We start from the raw sequence: 18963 nt of genomic DNA on the forward strand, positions 1-18963 counted from the left end.
GAGTGAGTACATCCCATGTTCCTCTTTTTCATTTCTTCTTTAAGGTCTCTATCATCTTCATAAATTTAATTTTAAGATTGTTTTCTTTTGCTTCATCTGTGTTGGGATATTCAGATTTTCTGTTGTAAAACCACTAGTTTCTGTTGCCAAATTGCTTTCTATCGTGTTGAATGTATTCTTTCATTGCCGTCTCCCCATCTCTTCCTCTAATAGTTGCAGTTCAGGTTGCTCTTCCTCCAGGTGCACATGGAGCCTGTGGCTGTGGTGGTCTCTGATGCAGCAGGGATTGGTGGGGTTGGGCAGGGAAGTTGCTGCTGCATGATTACTGGAGATATGGGAATTGGGGGTGGGCATAGGATGTGTCCCCAGAGGGCTAAAGTCAAGAGAACAGGGCTGTTCACCTTGTAGCTTAGACACTCACCTCTTCCTCCAGGTTGTAGGCAGGGCCTGTGGTTCAGGTGGTTGCTGATGCAGTAGGGGCTGGTGGAATGGGCAGAGGGGATGCTGTTGCCTGGTTTCTGATGTATTATCTTTTAATCATATTTTAATATTTCATCAAATGAAAGGCATTTTTAGTCTTATAAGGTAGTTTACATTGAATGACCAAGTTATTAGATGAATTTGCCTCTCCTAATCAAGAAATAGCAACTGTTTTAACCTAAACTTTATTAATCTTGGTGGTATCCATAGTTTTCTTCTGTTGTGGAAACAAAATCAAAACCTATTCCTCAGCATAACACATATCCTGGTTTCCATTCTGAAGTTAACACATCTTTAGCATACACAGGCTGATTTTGTTTAGCAGTTTTTTTTCCTACTGTCCAGTGTCTCTCCACAACTGTTATTTCTTCCTCAATAGCATTTAAATAATTTAAAGTTAAAAAAGAACAGTGTAATTTATCTCTGCTTTTTCCACTTTATATTTATTATGCATATATTTTAAAGTGTAATTAGATCTTTCTATAACTGTTTGTCCTGTATAATTTTTGTGGTGTAACTGTAAAATGCTTTATATTATAATATGTGAAAAATTGTTTTATTTTACTGTAGACATATACTGGAGCCCTGTCAGTCTTAATTTGTACAGGTATCTCCACAATAGCCATGACTTCTAATAAATGTGTAATTACAGAATCATCCTTTTCAGAACTTAAAGCTATTGTCCATTGAAATTATGAATACGTATCTATGGTATGGTGCACATACTTCAACTTTCCAAACTCTGAAAGATGAAACATATCCATTTGACAAATTTTATTTCTTTCAGTATGTTTTGGGTTACTTCCTGAAGGTAGTAGAGTTTAGTTATACAGGGAACAAGTAAGATATTTCCTTGGCCTGTTGCCAAGTGATAGAAAAATCTTTCTTCAAACTTTTGTTCCTAATGTGATATTTTTTATGAAACTCTGAGACTTCTGATACATATTCTACCAATACTGATCAATTCCATAATTACCTTGTGTTGGAAATCCTGGTAGACCCATATGGGATTGATTAGTGTTATGTACAAGAGATGATTTCTGTTTTCATTATTTATTTTAGTTGAATAAATAACAAAGTTAATTCTAAATCTCCTGGAATAAGTTCAGTAGTTTCAATATGTAACTGTTTTTGCATTTGAGAGTAGAAACTATATTAACAGGTTCTGGAAAATCTAATAACACCATGAGAATAGCATATTATTCTGACTTTTGAATGGAATCATAATGACTTTGGGCCATTTTATTTACATTTCTTGACTTTTAACCTACCTTTCCTGATTTGTTTGTATCAGTATAGAATGTAGGGGTTTCATAAATTGGGGGTTCTCTCAATATGTGAGGGAGAATCAAATTAGTTCTTTTTATAAACTGAAATTTCCTGCATTCAGGATGTTTATTGCTAATCGCTCCCAAAATATTTACCCTAAACACTTTGCCACTGTTCATTTTTTACTAATAAAGAGATAATTTTAGCATTAGAAAATGGTACCTTAAATTTAAGCTAGGTGTCTAATTTTTCTTTTCAGAATCATTTCAGAAAACCTTTCTAGGTCTTTAATTTTTACTCCATTTGTGTGCTAAAAATATCCATTCTAAGATATTATCTTCTCTTTCCATAAGAATTCCTGTTGGAGAATGTATACAGGTAAAATAACCAGAATACAATCAAGCTCTGGATCCAAGTGATCCACATTTGCATCCTGTCACTTTTTCTTCCAGAGCCAATTCTTTTTCATCCTCAGCTGATAATTTTCTTGGACTATTTACATTCTCATCACCTAGTATAGTTTGTAATAAATTCCTTAAGTGTAGTAGTAGGAGCGGCGGGCTGCGTCCCCGCACCCGGCCGCCCGCTCGGCTAGCTTTACCCAAAATAATTACACGGAAACTGTATTCTTTTAAACACGGCTTGGCCCATTTCTATCTAGCCTCTTCTAGGCTAGCTCTCGCACCTGGACTAGCCCATTTCTAATAATCTGCTGTAGCCCATGAGCTGGCTTACCAGAAATGATCTTAACCTGCATCTCTCTGGAATGGAAAAATCATGGCGACTTCTGACTCAGTTTCTTTCTCCCAGCCTTCTGTTCTGTTTATTCCTCCCACCTATGTCTTAACCTATGAGGACCAAACAGTTTCTTTATTGCTTAACCAATAAAATCAACAGATTGATATATGACACTCACACATCACTTAAGTGTTAATCCAAATGTAGGTCATAGTCAGTTAATATATCCCAGCAATTTTTGAAAATTATTAAGAGTTCATAATTGATCTCTCCTGATTTGTACTTTCTGTGGTTGAATTTTCTATAAACCTATCCTATATTCAAGATAATTAAGAGAATCTCTTAATTACATTTTTTGCAGGAGCAATTTGTAATTCCTAACAAGACAAAAATTCTCTTTTCTTCATCAAACATTTTATCCAAGGTATCATGTGAATCACCATTAAGATATCATCCATATAATGATCAGTTACAGATTGAAGAAACTACTTAAAATTATTTCTAATGACTGCTGTACAAAATATTGATACGAAGTGCAGCTGTTTATCATTCCCCATAACAAGACCTTCCACTGATATCTTCTAACAGGTTGAGAATTATTATAAGTGAGGACCATGAAGACAAATTTCTCTCTATCCTGTTCCTTTAGCAAAAAAGCAGTCTTTTAAATCAACCACTACAATACACTAGGCAATCCTTGAGGTAATAAAGAAGGTAGGGGAATTTCAAGTTGTGAAAGGTACACTGGCTGGATCACCTTAATTAAAGCTCTCAGATCTGTTACCATTCTCCTTTTTCCATATTTCTTTTTAATGACAAACACTAGAGAACTCCAGGGATTGGTTGTTTCTTCAATATGTTGAAGATTTAGCTGCTCATTTACCAGCTATTCTAGTGCCTGTAATTTTCTGATGTCAAAGGCCATTGTTCCACCCACACAGATTTTTCAGTTAACCATTTTAAAGGTAAGGCTGTTGGTACCTTTGAAAGACCAACAGTTTTTGTGCCCAGATATGTACAACCTCAATGGTCTGTGGCTGTTTTTGATTATGCCTTTAAATATATTTCTCAAAAGCACTCTTTATTTGTTTGTTTCTCAGATTGGAGGAATATTGATCTGTATTTTTCATTGCTGCAACAAATCACATCCCCATAAATTTATTGCTATGTCAGTCATATACAGATTTAATTTTCGTATTCTTCTTGCCATATACATTTGACCTATCTTGTACTTTGTTTACCTGAGATAAACTTCCAATCTCTAAAATCTGAATATTTACTTCTTGAAGAGGCCAATATGGATACCAATATTTTTGGTGAAATTATTCTTGCATCTGAAACTGTGTCCAGTTATCGTTCATTTTTTTTTGTATTTTTAGCTCTGATATTTGAACATTTATAGAAACTTGCCAAAATACTTGTTTTATGGTCTCCCATGAATTTTTGTTTTGTCTACTGAAGTTGTTCTATCCTTGATTACTTCCGGAGCTGCTGCTGCTTCTGCTTCTGCTTCTGCTTCTGCTTCTGCTTCTGCTTCTGCTTCTGCTTCTGCTTCTGCTTCTGCTTCTTCTTCTTCTTCTTCTTCTTCTTCTTCTTCTTCTTCTTCTTCTTCTTCTTCTTCTTCTTCTTCTTCTTCTTCTTCTTCTCCTTCTCCTTCTCCTTCTCCTTCTCCTCCTCCTCCTCCTCCTCCTCCTCCTCCTCCTCCTCCTCCTCCTCCTTCTCCTCCTCCTCCTCCTCCTCCTCCTCTTTTTCTTCTTTATATTCTTTAACAGACTTTTTCAGTGCAACAGCCCTAAATTTCCTGGAAACCAATTTGTATATCAAGATTGCCTTGAACTCATAAAGATCTGCCTGCTTCTTTCACTAAAGTTCTCAGATTAAAGGCATGTGCTACCACCTCCTGTAATACATGAGCAGTGTTTTTCTTAACAACAGGCAGTAAATCTGAAACAAATTTAATATTTGGGCCTGAGGAAGGCTCCCTAAGTCATTTCACAATGGCAAAGGGTTAACTTGCCTGTCCCTTATTGATTTACAATCATTAGTACAATGCAGGCCTTTGACACACCTTCTATATACTTACGAAGGCAGGGGCCTTCTGTTTGTATCATCTCTAGAAAAAACATTATTTCTTGGAATGCTTTACCTACAATTCCTTTTCAAATGACTTTGCTTGATACAATCAAAACACCTAACATTTTTATATTTCTTTAAAATCTTAGACATTACTTCTCCTATCAGAATAACATCATAAGCATGAGATCTAATATCAGCTGCATTTCTAATCCATTTATCTATTGGTGCTGATCTTGCCTAAAAGGCCTTATCACCATTTTTCATTCTGAATTAGCATTTTCAAAGGCCAAAGATTCAATTAATATTTCTCTGACTTCTGGATCTGATACTATTTTATTTACAGCTGATGCCGATCTTTGCAAAAAGCAGCGAAGGATTATTTTGAGCCTTGTATAATTTTAATAATGACTCATGCCTCTTTCATGTTTCTTCTACCTTGCTTCATGCATTAAAAGCTTCTAAATAACAAAGGGCCAAGGTATCATCGAAAGCAATCTGCCTTTGAAATTCAACATATTGGCCCTACCTAGTAACTGATATCAGGAAATATCAATAGCTATAGCCCTATTTTGTTGTTCTATGGCCCTAGCTTCCTCTTGCTACTTTGTTCTCCATTGAAACTGAGGCCCAGCTTCCATTATTGCTGTTACAAAATCTTTCCAGTCTTGGGGGGATAGTTCTGTTCTGAGTTGCTCATGAATTTTACATCTGCTTCACATAGAGTGAATGCATACTATATGAAATGAAGGTTTCATTAAATCTTTTCAAATATAATATTTCTATAGGATTTCATTTAGCTTCCTCATAACCTTGAGGACACCTGCCATCTGCTGGTAGTTCTTGTATAACAGCTGGAGAAACTAAGGTTGGTTTTTGTAACAACCTTGGACCACCCTATTTCTGTTTTATCATGCAGTGGTACAATAGATTCTTATCTAAATTCCTCTGTCTATATCTGAGTATTTCCCATAGTTTTATAAATAAGTCTTTCTAAGTCTTATATCTTATTAGTCAGTTTCTCATATGTGACCAAATTATCAGACCACTTTTTATATTTGGCACATGAAACCACTTTGACTATTAATGATGAAATATGAATCAACAGATTGACAATTGGCATTATGCCAATCCCAGCTAAGTGTATCCCTCATTTACTGCTTCCATGTTCAAGCTATTCATAGCAGCACTGTACAGGATCCTAACACTCTGCACTGTGGTATTTCCCATTCTTAATGTGAGAAAGATTTTTCCTTTTATTGTTACTTAACTCTCTTTTTAAAGACATCCCAGATGTCTCATCAATTCTTCTGAGTTTTCAGTCTTTCTGCAGCTACCTCTGCATTTGAGCTAGCTAGCTGTCTCTGGCTCAGGGCTGTGTGACACTCTGGGCCAGGCTGCATGCAACTGCACTCAAGGCCAAGGTACATGGTAAGAGATAGGTCAGGGTAGTGACAGCTCTCTGAATGGAGTATATTGTTTGCACATGTGGAGGAGTGTCAGCTGCAGTCCTCACAGTGCTGACTGACAAGAGATCATGCTACTTAAAGACTCAGAAGTCAGAGACTGGAGTGAAAACCTGCTAGCTTAAAGAAGTTGCAGAGCAACTCACTGACCTTCTTCCTTAGGCGGTGTCTTAGCAAGAACTCGTTTTCCCACCATTCCAATCTACAAGAGACTGCAAAACTATCTCCCTCCCTTCTACTTCCAATGCATTTCTCTATCCATCTTCCTAACTCCTTCTTTATGCCCTATAGCTACTTCCTACAACTAGCTTCTGGTTTCACTTCCTGACCTCAGGTTTTCATTTGACTAATGCAATCTGAGGGTTCACAGCCTAAACAAAATATTTCTCCACACACCTCCAGCAAGGCCATACCTCTTAATCCCTTCCTTAATAGTCTACCAACTAAGAACTAAACATTCAAATATATAAACCTATGGGAGCCATACTCATTCAAAGCATCACACTGTCACAATAATGATTAACCAACCACTTTCTCATTGTATTTAAAGCCTTCTTCCATGAAGAATTACATATTCGTTACCATAAACCTAGTAAAAACTAAAAATTGTGCATGTCAAAGGATTTTAGAGAGGATTGAACTTATTACTGATATTAAGCTAAATAGCTATGTAGCCAAACTGCCTTCTAAATGTTTACATTTACATCCCGAGACTGGTGCTACTATATCTGCTGTGACCAGAGAATTCTTTTGCAGTGGGCAATAATTAATTCATAACTTGTCAAAGTATTGAGAATAAATAGCTGTTGAGTGCTCAACCCTGAATAAGAAATCTTATCACCTCCTCCAAAATACAGGAAACAATCCAGAAAATTGGACAGAAATATTTTAACAGTAAAGGATGGGAAAGAGTCCTATGAAACATTGTCTTCTGGAAATAAGACTGATATAAGCACCAAATATTATACAACCTCTACACCTAAGGATGAGAGAACATCACAAAAGAGAGGGCATAAACCAAGGAAGTGAAAGATCTATTTGACAAGAACTTTAAGGCATTGAAGAAAGAAATTGAAGAGGATACCAAAAAATGGATGGACATCCCTTGCTCTTGGATTGGGAGGATCAACATAGTAAAAATGGCAATTCTACCAAAGGCAATTTATAGATTCAATGCAATCCCCATCAAGATCCCATCAAAATTCTTCACAGATCTTGAGAGGACAATAATCAACTTTATATGGAAAAACAAAAAACCCAGGATAGCCAAAACAATCCTATACAATAAAGGATCTTCTGGAGGCATTACCAACCCTGACTTCAAACTCTATTACAGAGCTACAGTAATGAAAACAGGGTGGTACTGGCATAAAAACAGAGAAGTCGACCAATGGAATCGTATAGAAGACCCGGACTTTATCCCACAAACCTATGAACACCTCATTTTCGATAAAGGAGCTAAAAGTATACATTGGAAGAAAGAAAGCATCTTCAACAAATGGTGCTGGCACAACTGGATGTCAACCTGTAGAAGAATGAAAATAGACCCATATCTATCACCGTGCACAAAACTCAAGTCCAGATGGATTAAAGACCTCAATATCAGCCCGAAAACACTGAATCTGATAGAAGAGAAAGTGGGAAATACCCTACAACAGATGGGCACAGGTGATCGCTTCTTAGGTATAACCCCAGAAGCACAGACATTAAGGGCAACATTGAATAAATGGGACCTACTAAAACTGAGAAGCTTCTGTAAAGCAAAGGACACTGTCACTAAGACACAAAGGCAACCTACTGACTGGGAGATCTTCACCAACCCCGCAACAGACAAAGGTCTGATCTCCAAAATATATAGAGAACTCAAGAAACTAGACTTTAAAATGCTAATTAACCCAATTAAAAAATGGGGCGCTGAACTGAACAGAGAATTCTCAACAGAAGTTCAAATGCCCAAAAGACACTTAAGGTCGTGCTCAATTTCCTTAGCAATCAGGGAAATGCAAATCAAAACAACTTTGAGATATCATCTTACACCTGTCAGAATGGCTAAAGTCAAAAACACCAAGGATAGCCTTTGCTGGAGAGGCTGTGGAGGAAGGGGTACCCTCATCCATTGCTGGTGGGAATGCAATCTTGTGCAACCACTGTGGAAGTCAGTGTTTCGGTTTCTCAGGAAATTCGGGATCAACCTACCCCTGGACCCAGCAATACCACTCTTGGGAATTTACCCAAGAGATGCTCTATCACATGTCAAAAGCATTTGTTCAACTATGTTCATAGCAGTATTATTTGTAATAGCCAGAACCTGGAAACAACCTAGATGCCCTTCAATGGAAGAATGGATGAAGAAAGTATGGAATATATACACACTAGAGTACTACGCTGCGGTAAAAAACAATGACTTCTCGAATTTTGCATGCAAATGGATGGAAATAGAAAACACTATCCTGAGTGAGGTATCCCAGACCCAAAAAGATGAACATGGGATGTACTCACTCATAATTGGTTTCTAGCCATAAATAGGGGTCACGGAGTCTACAATAGGCGAATCTAAAGAAGCTAAGTAAGAAGGTGAACCCAAGGAAAAACATATAGTTATCCTCTTGGATAAGGGAAGTAGACAAGATTGCCGGGGAGAAAAGTGGGATCTTGGGGGTGGGGTGGGATGGGGGTTAGGGGAGATGGGGAGAGAAAAGGTAGAAGGGAAGGAGGGGGGACTTGGGGAAACAGGAGGATCGGGATAAAGGAAGGTTGGATAGGGGAGCATGGAACCACAATTCTTAGTTAAGGGACCCACTTTAGGGTGGGCAGGAGACTTGACCCTAGAGGGGCTCCCAGGTGCCCAAGCTGAGGTCCCCAGTTAGTTCCTTGGGCAGCTGAGGATAGGGAACCTGAAATGACCCTACCCTAGAGCAATACTGACGAATATATTGCATATCATCCTAGAACTTGCATCTGGCGATGGATGGAGATAGAGACAGAGACCCACACTGGAGCACTGGACTGAGCTCCCAAGGTCCCAATGAGGAGCAGAAGGAGGGAGAACATGAGCAAAGATGTCGGGACCACGAGGGGTGCACCCACCCACTGAGACAGTGGAGATGATCTACTGGGAGCTCACCAAGGCCAGCTGGACTGTCACCAAAAAAGCATGGGTTAAAACTGGACTCTCGGAACATGGCGAACAATGAGGGCTGATGAGACGCCAAGGACAATGGCATGCGGTTTTGATCCTACGCAATGTGCTGGCTTGGTGGGAGCCTAGCCAGTATGGATGTTCACCTTCCTAGATATGGACGGAGGGGGGAGGACCTAGGACTTACCACAGGGCAGGGAACCCTGACTGCTCTTTGGACTGGAAAGGGAGGGGGAGAGGAGTGGGGGGAAGGGGAGAGGAGTGGGGGGAAGGGGAGAGGGGTGGGAGGAGGGGGAGTAGAGTGGGAGGAGGGGGAGGGAAATGGGAGGCTGGGAGGAGGTGGAAATTTGTTTTTTTTCTTTTCTTTATTCTCCTTTTATCAATAAAAAAAATTAAAAAAAAAAGATTGTAAGAGTTAGAGAACCAAGATGTCTGTTGTGAAATGCTATGTCAAAAAAATATCAACAATGTGATCATTTAAAGAAGATCTGTATGATGGTAGTAGCACCAGTTGATCTGTCAATGTAGATGGAAAAAATTTCACAAGGCCTCACCCATAGATAAAAAAAAAAACACAGGCAATTAATTGTTGCTGGGGGTAGAGATTCAGTTTTCTTCAGGGATGAGCCCCATGATAGATTATCTAATCTTTAGTGGTCAACCTTAAAAACAGCAACTCTGAATGGATTTAGCAGGATTGATGTTCAATAATAAAGAAGTTATTTGAGAGGGACTGAAGAGGACATGGGAGGAGTTGGAGGGGAACATGGGAGGGGTAGAAATGGTGTGCATACAGTAAACATGTAAGAAATTCTCAAAACAAAATATAAAAAACAAAATAAAGTGATTCCTTGAAGGCGTTTCTGAAATTGGCCAGACCCCACTTATTATAAAGGGCATGAGAAAGTACAAATTTGAAAATTTCTCTTAAAAATGTTTGTTTTTATTATAGTGTAATGATATGGGATTCCCATTCATACTTTTGATTAATAAAGAAGATGCTTTGGCCTACAGAAAGGCAGAATAACGGCAGGTGGGATATCTGAATAGAGGTATAGAGAGACAGCAGGCAGAGTCAAGGAGATACCATGTAGCTGCCAAAAGAGAAAGATGGCAGAAACTTACCTGCAGGCCATGGCCTTATGGTGATACATAGATTAATAGAAATGGGTTAATTTAAGATATAAGAGCTAACTAGGAATACACTTGAGCTTGGTCAAGCAGTGTTGTAATTAATATAGTTTCTCTGTGATTATTCAGGTCTGGGTGGCCAGGAAACGAAAAAGCAGTCTCTGTTTACCAATGTTGTCCAATGTGTGGCAATATACATCCACATAAAGCCTAAGAAAGCTTAAAAACAGCCTCTAGACCCACAAAATTAGAGCTTCTTGGTAGTCGTGTATTTTTAGATAGGCTCTGTTTGCTGGCAATGAGCAAAGGCATGGCTCCTTTGAGAGAAGGCTTCTTGACTCAGCATCGGCAGGATTGAACAGAAATCATCAACCTTAGCAGCAAGCACCTTTACCTGCTGAACCATCTCTCCTGTCTTGAAAGACTTCCCTTTGAGAAGAGGGCACGTTCCATAAACAGGCAGCTTGGGAATTTGTTTCTCCATGATTGAGTAGCTTAGATAACCAAGCATTCTTACATCAATCAATGTGGCTTTGGCCTATGTTGGCTTGCCTGCTGCTTGTGTTGGTGATAAATCTTTTTGTGATGTGTATGATGCTGCTCTTTCAGACACAGAAAACTCAAGAGTTAAAAAGTCATGGTTTCTTTGTTCATGGCTAGAAACCAAATATGAGTGAGTACATCCCATGCTCCTCTTTTTGGGTCTGGCTTACCTCACTCAGGATAGTGTTTTCTATTTCCATCCATTTGCATGCAAAATTCAAGAAGCCCTTGTTTTTTACCGCAGCGTAGTACTCTAGTGTGTATATATTCCATACTTTCTTCATCCATTCTTCTATTGAAGGGCATCTAGGTTGTTTCCAGGTTCTGGCTATTACAAACAATGCTGCTATGAACATAGTAGAGCATATATTTTTGTTGTATAAGGCCTCTCTTGGGTATATTCCCAAGCCTATAGTTAGTAATCCTAGAGAAGCTAAATAAGGAGAACCCAAAGAAAAACATATAGGCATCCTCCTGAATATTAACCTTCATCAGGCGATGAAAGGAGATAGAGACAGAGACCCACATTGGAGCACCGGACAGAAATCTCAAGGTCCAAATCAGGAGCAGAAGGAGAGAGAGCACAAGCAAAGAACTCAGGACCGCAAGGGGTGCCCCCACACACTGAGACAATGGGGATGTTCTATTGGGAACTCACCAAGGCCAGCTGGCCTGGGTCTGAAAAAGCCTGGGATAAAACCGGACTCACTGAACATAGTGGACAATGAGGACTACTGAGAACTCAAGAACAATGGCAGTGGGCTTTTGATCCTACTGCACGTACTGGCTTTGTGGGAGCCTAGGCAGTTTGGATGCTCACCTTACTAGACCTGGATGGAGGTGGGTGGTCCTTGGACTTTCCACAGGGCAGGGAACCCTGATTGCTCTTCGGGCTGAGGAGGGAGGGGGGCTTGATTGGGGGAGGGGAAGGGAAATGGGAGGCGGTGGCGGGGAAGAGACAGAAATCTTTAATAAATAAATAAATTAAAAAAGTCATGGTTTCTATCAGATTTCACAGACAGTCTGATACTCAGACAATATGTAGCAGGATTCCTTAGTAGTCCTCTCATAAGTGTACTTACGTTGTAGAGCAGAGTAGGGGCAGTTCATGATCTAGGAAAGGCTTAGCATGGGCAAGTGAAGACCCTTACCACTTAGTCTGTTTAGTCTCTGGAGCTAAATGATAGAAAGCATCATTGAATATTATAAACATCTAATCCAGCATAAACTAACACTTCAACAAATGCTAAGAGTTGTTGCTAATTGCTATTACTTATTATTGTTAGTACTATAATAGTAAATGTGCAAAATAATAGATCTTCAGTAATTGAATGAAGAAGTTAGGTCCCAGGTTTCTGTTTTAGGGAGAGGGAGAGAGAGAAAGAGAGAATACAGCATGTGAAGTATTTCAATTTTATATTTTAGAATCAGAATGACTTCAAATAATGACAGTTATAGCAATCTAGGATGCATGTGGGCAATATACATTGGATATGTGAGATGAAGGTCATTGATATGACAAACATCAAAGGAGCTGTGACTAGATATTGGGTTATTCATCTTTGGCAGTGGGCATCTTTCTGGATGACAGCATCATTAGAGGAGATCATTTCACATGATAACATCTCTATAAAAGTAAAAAATACCTGGGCCTTTGTTGGCAAGTTTTCTCATACCTAGAAGTGTCTCTGGACCTGTGGTTTCAGCAGATGGCCCAGAATTCCCTCTAGCCTCTAACCACAGGAAGTGGCTTTTCTTGTGATAATACCAGGTGGCTGTCAGGGGTGCACTTGGTCATGAGCTACCTGTATAGAATATATGTGCTGTATTTTTTCAGTCTAGAAAATGTTCGATTTCAGAGAAAATCCTTAGGAGCTACTTCACTATCTTAAAATCTTTTCTCATTTCTAATTTAAAATGCAGAGACTTGTAGGGTGACTCATATATTTGAAGTACTCAGATTAAGTATGGGTGATCTCAACAGTCATTTACTGATGAAACCTGGAAAATGAGTCATCTCCTTTATGGGTTTGTCCTTGGGAATCACCAGGCTTAGAGGTCTTTATTTTTTTTTTCTTTTTTCTTTTTTTTTTAATTTATTTATTTATTAAGGATTTCTGCCTCCTCCCCGCAACCGCCTCCCATTTCCCTCCCCCTCCCCCAATCAAGTCCCCCTCCCTCATCTGCTCTAAGAGCAATAAGGGTTCCCTGACCTGTGGGAAGCCCAAGGACCGCCCACCTCTATCCAGGTCTCCTAAGGTGAGCATCCAAACTGCCTAGGCTCCCCCAAAGCCAGTACGTGCAGTAGGATCAAAAACCCACTGCGATTGTTCTTGAGTTCTCAGTAGTCCTCATTGTCCTCTATGTTCAGCTAGTCCGGATTTGTCCCATGCTTTTTCAGACCCAGGCCAGCTGGCCTTGGTGAGTTCCCGATAGAACATCCCCATTGTCTCAGTGTGTGGGTGCACCCCTCGCGGTCCTGAGTTCCTTGCTCGTGCTCCATCTCCTTCTGCTCCTTATTTGGACCTTGATATTTCTGTCCCGTGCTCCTCTGTCTCTGTCTCCTTTCATCGCCTGATGAAGGTTAATATTCATGAGGATGCCTATGTGTTTGTCTTTGGGTTCACCTTCTTACTTAGCTTCTCTAGGAACATGCATTATAAGCCCAATGTCCTTTATTTATGGCTAGAAACCAAATATGAGTGAGTACATCCCATGTTCCTCTTTTTGGGTCTGGCTTACCTCACTCAGGATAGTGTTTTCTATTTCCATCCATTTGTATGCAAAATTCAAGAAGTCCTTGTTTTTTACTGCTGAGTAATACTCTAATATGTATATATTCCATACTTTCTTCATCCATTCTTCCGTTGAAGGGCATCTAGGTTGTTTCCAGGTTCTGGCTATTACAAACAATGCTGCCATGAACATAGTTGAGCATATACTTTTGTTGTATGATAGGGCCTCTCTTGGGTATATTCCCAAGAGTGGTATTGCTGGATCCAAGGGTAGGTTGATCCCGAATTTCCTGAGAAACCGAAACACTGCTTTCCAGAGTGGTTGCACAAGTTTGCATTCCCACCAGCAATGGGTGAGTGTCCCCCTTTCTCCACAACCTCTCCAGCAAAGGCTATCATTGGTGTTTTTTATTTTAGCCATTCTGACAGGTGTAAGATGGTATCTTAAAGTTGTCTTGATTTGCATTTCCCTGATCGCTAGGGAAGTTGAGCATGACCTTAAGTGTCTTTTGGCCATTTGAAGTTCTTCTGTTGAGAATTCTCTGTTCAGCTCAGTGCCCCATTTTATAATTGGATTGATTAGCCTTTTACGGTCTAGTTTCTTGATTTCTTTATATATTTTGGAGATCAGGAGGTCTTTAATACCTTCTGAAGAAACTGCTCTTCTCAAGGAAATAATGAATCCTCCTGTCCTTGTATTTTGGTTAACTACAAACATTTACAGCATTTTTTAAAATTCCATCATCTAATTTAGTTACTTTTATATGCATCTGTAGTTTTTAAAATGGTTCTGTGTTTTGATGACTCTGGTTAATAAATTATGGAATGATATTTTCAGCACCAAAGTATATATATGTACCGTGAACTGCAAATATTATTTATTATTCTGTAATTTCTGGAGACTATTTTATGCTTCTTTACCCCAGGATCTATTAGTTAGAAAGAAGTAACAATTCCTTAGAAAATGAAGTTTATATGGTGCTTATAGGAAATAGTTAGAAGTAAGATGATTTTTTGTAGCATGAATAATAAAAATTTAGATACTGACATAGGGGTTAAAGCTGAAGATCAGAGAAGCAGAGCAGTAAGCCATTAGAAAGACCTTTTACCTCCCTACCAATACGCCAGACGGAAGGGGCGATCCTCAGACTGCCTAGACTGCACTGTGTCTCCACCAAACTTCAGACTCCACACTCCAGTGAGTTCCTAACTCTTTCTCTTTATATTACCTTCTCCCAGATATATTGCTCCTATCAGCACCTCCCTATTAATGGGATTAAAAGTATGAGCCCACCACCTGAATCTGTTTCTAGATCAATCTTGTGTAGCTCAGGGTAGTCTTGAGCTTACAGAGATTTGTCTCCAGCTTCCTGGGATTAAAGGTGTGTGCCACCACTTCCTGGCCTCTTAGTGGCTTATCATTGCACTCTGATCTTCAGTAAAGCTTTATTTATTAAAATACAAATAAAATATCCCTAAATTTTTCTTTTAAATTTACTTTTAGCATAATATTTTTATTAAATATTTTATAATTTCACGCAAGGTACACACCTTTACTCCCCAGTCATTCAAGATCTGTTCTCCTACCCCTGCGGTCCCACAAATAAAAAAAGTTCAATTTGTGTTGTATATATTATCACTGGAGCATGATCAAACTCCTGGTTGACAGCCTCTTAAGTAAAAATGAGTCTTTCCCCACACCCACCTCTGCCAGTAACCATAATGTAAGAGACCTCCCCCCAGATATCAATAATTACTGTATCCCAGTAACAGTTCTGTATGGAAGTAAGATACACACCCATCCCCAAAAATGGGTATGGTAATGCAGCCCTGTAATCAACGTGGAAATGGAATCATGAAGATCATGAGTTTGAGGCCCATCCGGGTCTGCATAGCAAGTTCAAAGCCAGTCTAAATACATTGAAAACCCTGTTTCAAAAAAAAAAAAAAAGAGTTGGTCTGATGAGATGGTTCAGCCAGTAAGGGCACTTGCTGCTAAACCTGATGGCCTGAGTTTGATCTCTGAAACCTGCATGATGGTTTCTATGAATCTGACTTTCACAAATGCCCTAGAGTACACATGATCATCCTCATTTTCAGTTTGCTTCCCCCCTAAATTTATCATATTCAACCATTAGCCAGTCAGCTTGTTTATTAAACCAATCATTGTGACATATAAAGGAATATTACAAACATGTCAGCAAAACATTAACAATCAGAAAAATTAGATCATGAAGACTGCCTATACATTATATTGCATTATACATGCCTCCCACAGAATTTTCTTGACCCTGTTTGGGATTATGTAGGTTTAAGCCTGTCCAATCTTTTGACAATTTGACACAACATTATCACCTACAAAATTCAGACTTAAGAACCAAGCATTTTATTTACAAAAACCACAAAGGTAAAAAATATGGCAACACAGTCTTACAGTGTACCAAGTAAGCCTACAATTTGTGTTGGACCTGCATTCATAGATATACTGGACTACGTGAAAACTACAGGCCACAAATTAAACATGTCTGATGAGTGTACTCAGAAGACAGAGCAGTCTGGCCATATACCTGGATACTTACAGAAGTAGAAGAGTTTAGGTTTTGATACTTGTGAACAAAAAATAGAAATGAGAAGAAGCCCTGGTGTTAGCCTTAATATCATTGAGAATAAAAACATTGAACTTTAGAGTACTTTCAACTCAATTATTTTCCAATTATTTTTAGGAGTCGGTATTCAGCTGAAGTGATGGAATCTTCTTGAGCCTGTATTGGACAATTATTTACCAGAGTGCTCTTCAATTTAGTAGCTCTAAATTTTCTGTGTTCCAGGGTTCTCTGCTTATCACACTGCTTCTTTTTCTTTCTTTTTCTTTTTTCCCTTCCTTCCTTCCTTCCTTCCTCCCTCCCTTCCTTCCTTCCTTTATTTCTTTCTTTTTTGCATGCACACATGTGTATGTATATGTTTATAATTCTGGTATCTCCTAAATTTCTTTTTATTTTATTTTTGAGAGTATAATATAATTACATCATTTCTCATTTCCCCCCTTTCTTTCAAACACTCCCATATACCTCTTCTTTTTTTTTTTTAAAATTTGTGGCTTCATTTTTTTTTATTAATTGCTGTTACATACATATATGTATACATGTATGTATTCCTAAATATAAACTTCTCCCGCTGAGCTTTGAAGTCTATGGGTTGTATGCTTTTTTTCACACTCCCAAGTATTTCTAGATTGTTCTCTGTGGAGTGACTAAGGTTTTAGCTCAAATATCACTCACATACAGTAGGAGTGTGGAAAGCAATGGCAACACTTTTAAAATCTCCCAAATACCTTGCTGAAGGGCTATACTTTAGCGTTCTTAGGCTCAAGTATATGACTCCAGAAGGTGAACTACCTGTTGACCTCAGAGTTATCAATGCCTGATGTTCTTCCCAATTGGTGAGATCAGGTCTTGACCACTAACATCAGGATTCTGCACTTCACTGCCTGAGCTGAGACTCATATTCTTTCTTTTCCAACTTTTTGGTATCATGCTTTCCTTCTCTCCACTACCAAATCCCTAGGCGTTTATCACACTAAATAGCCAGGTGATGAACAGCTGTCTTGTTGTTTTGTTCTCAGAAACATAGTGTAGTTAAGTTTTAAAACATAAGATGCTTCTCAATGTCTTTAAAGTCTTATAGAGTAAGAAAATAGTATTTTCTTGTTGTTGACCCATCCTAAACCTAAACCATTCACTAAAACCTGCAACTGGATTAAAAGCTCTTTCTGAGCTGGTCCTGAGGCTAGGACTGACATCCAAGGTATGCTTTCTGGCATACATTTGGATGAGGTCCTATGTCTTTCCCTGAAATGGGTAGCAATGAAGCTATGACTGTATTCAGTTTGGTTTAGTTTTGGTGCCTTTCTTAAGTTTCTTCACACTTTTCAGCTGTTCTATACTATTAATTGTCTTGTTGCTGTAACACATCATCCAATAAAGCAACTTACAAAATAAGCAGTTCATTTTTGGCTTAAAGTTCCAGGGAATATTGTTCATCATGACAGGGAAGGCATAATAATGGAAAAGGTGTTTAGTCACATTGAATCCACAATCAGGAAACAATGTATGATGAATGTTTGTGCTCAGATTTTTTCCCTTTCATTCAGGGATTCCAGCCCATTGAATTAATGCAACTCACAATGGGCAGGCAGGTCTACCCACTTCAACTAATTTAATCTAAATAACCACAGCAAGTCATGCCAAAAGGCTCATCTCCCAAGCGATTCTAGATCTTAGCATGTTGACAAGTGAGATTAACAATCAGAGTCTCACTAAGTTGTTCAAACTCACTTTGTACACATTCTGTAGAACTATGAGTTCTACGATCCTGTAGGATCCTTATGCACAGCTTCTTGAAGAACTGAAATATAGATCTACACAACTAGGTCAGTTTGTTTTGAGCTATTACGTTCATTTCGCAAGGTTGGTGTTTGTAACTCACATCTTAGTAATGGGTTTAAAATGATTTGAATACCAGATTTTCAATATCCTACAATTTCTCCTTGGATTCTTCTCCATGTTTCTGCTTTATCTTTATCAATTTACTATGCCTATCATTGTTTTTATTTTTCATTGTATAAAATACATACATGTGTATTGTTTTTAATAGGGCATGTAGAGTTTTTGAACAATAAGTGTTTATTTTTGATTGGAGATCAGTTTAATCTTCTAGTATTAGTTCCTTTAACAAATACTACATTTATTCTATGTCATTAATACACCAAACTTGTGTCGTCAAGAAGAGATAAACAACAACCAAAAAGTTATTCCTTTTCTCTTGAAGAGTAATTTAATGTTTTTTGAAAGAGCCTTACAGTGAACAACTCTGATTGATTTTTAATTTTTATTTAATAACTTTTAAATAGTTCCAAAATGAAATATCATCCAAATATCCTTATTATTTAATCTTAGAAATAACTAGTTTTGAATGACATTATTAGTGGTAGGAAGATGTTTTATCCCTAATGAATAGCTCAGAAAAAGTCATGATAAAATTTCTATTAAAGCTTAATTTTCTCCTCTGAAGAATGTCCTTTATGCTTCTGTGGAGGTTAAGAAGACAACAGAATTTAGAACTGAATAGGTCCAAGTAAGCTTTGTCATTTAAAAGTTGCTTAGGTTTTCTGGCCCTTAGTTTCCTTTATAGAAAATAAAACTAGCAGAAACCTCTGTAACTGGTGAGGAGAATTATGCAGACCTTCAGAAATAAATCCTTCTGCAGAGCCAACAAGGAGGAACCTGGTAAATGGTTAATGCCATTATCTGTGGCACTATAGATTCTTAGTCACATTTTATGTACTCTGTCCATCATTTCCTAAGTGATTTTCTTGCTGCAGTCAACTGCT

This window comes from Microtus pennsylvanicus, chromosome 7 (assembly GCF_037038515.1).
Source record: "Microtus pennsylvanicus isolate mMicPen1 chromosome 7, mMicPen1.hap1, whole genome shotgun sequence".
Classification (NCBI taxonomy): Eukaryota; Metazoa; Chordata; class Mammalia; order Rodentia; family Cricetidae; genus Microtus; species Microtus pennsylvanicus.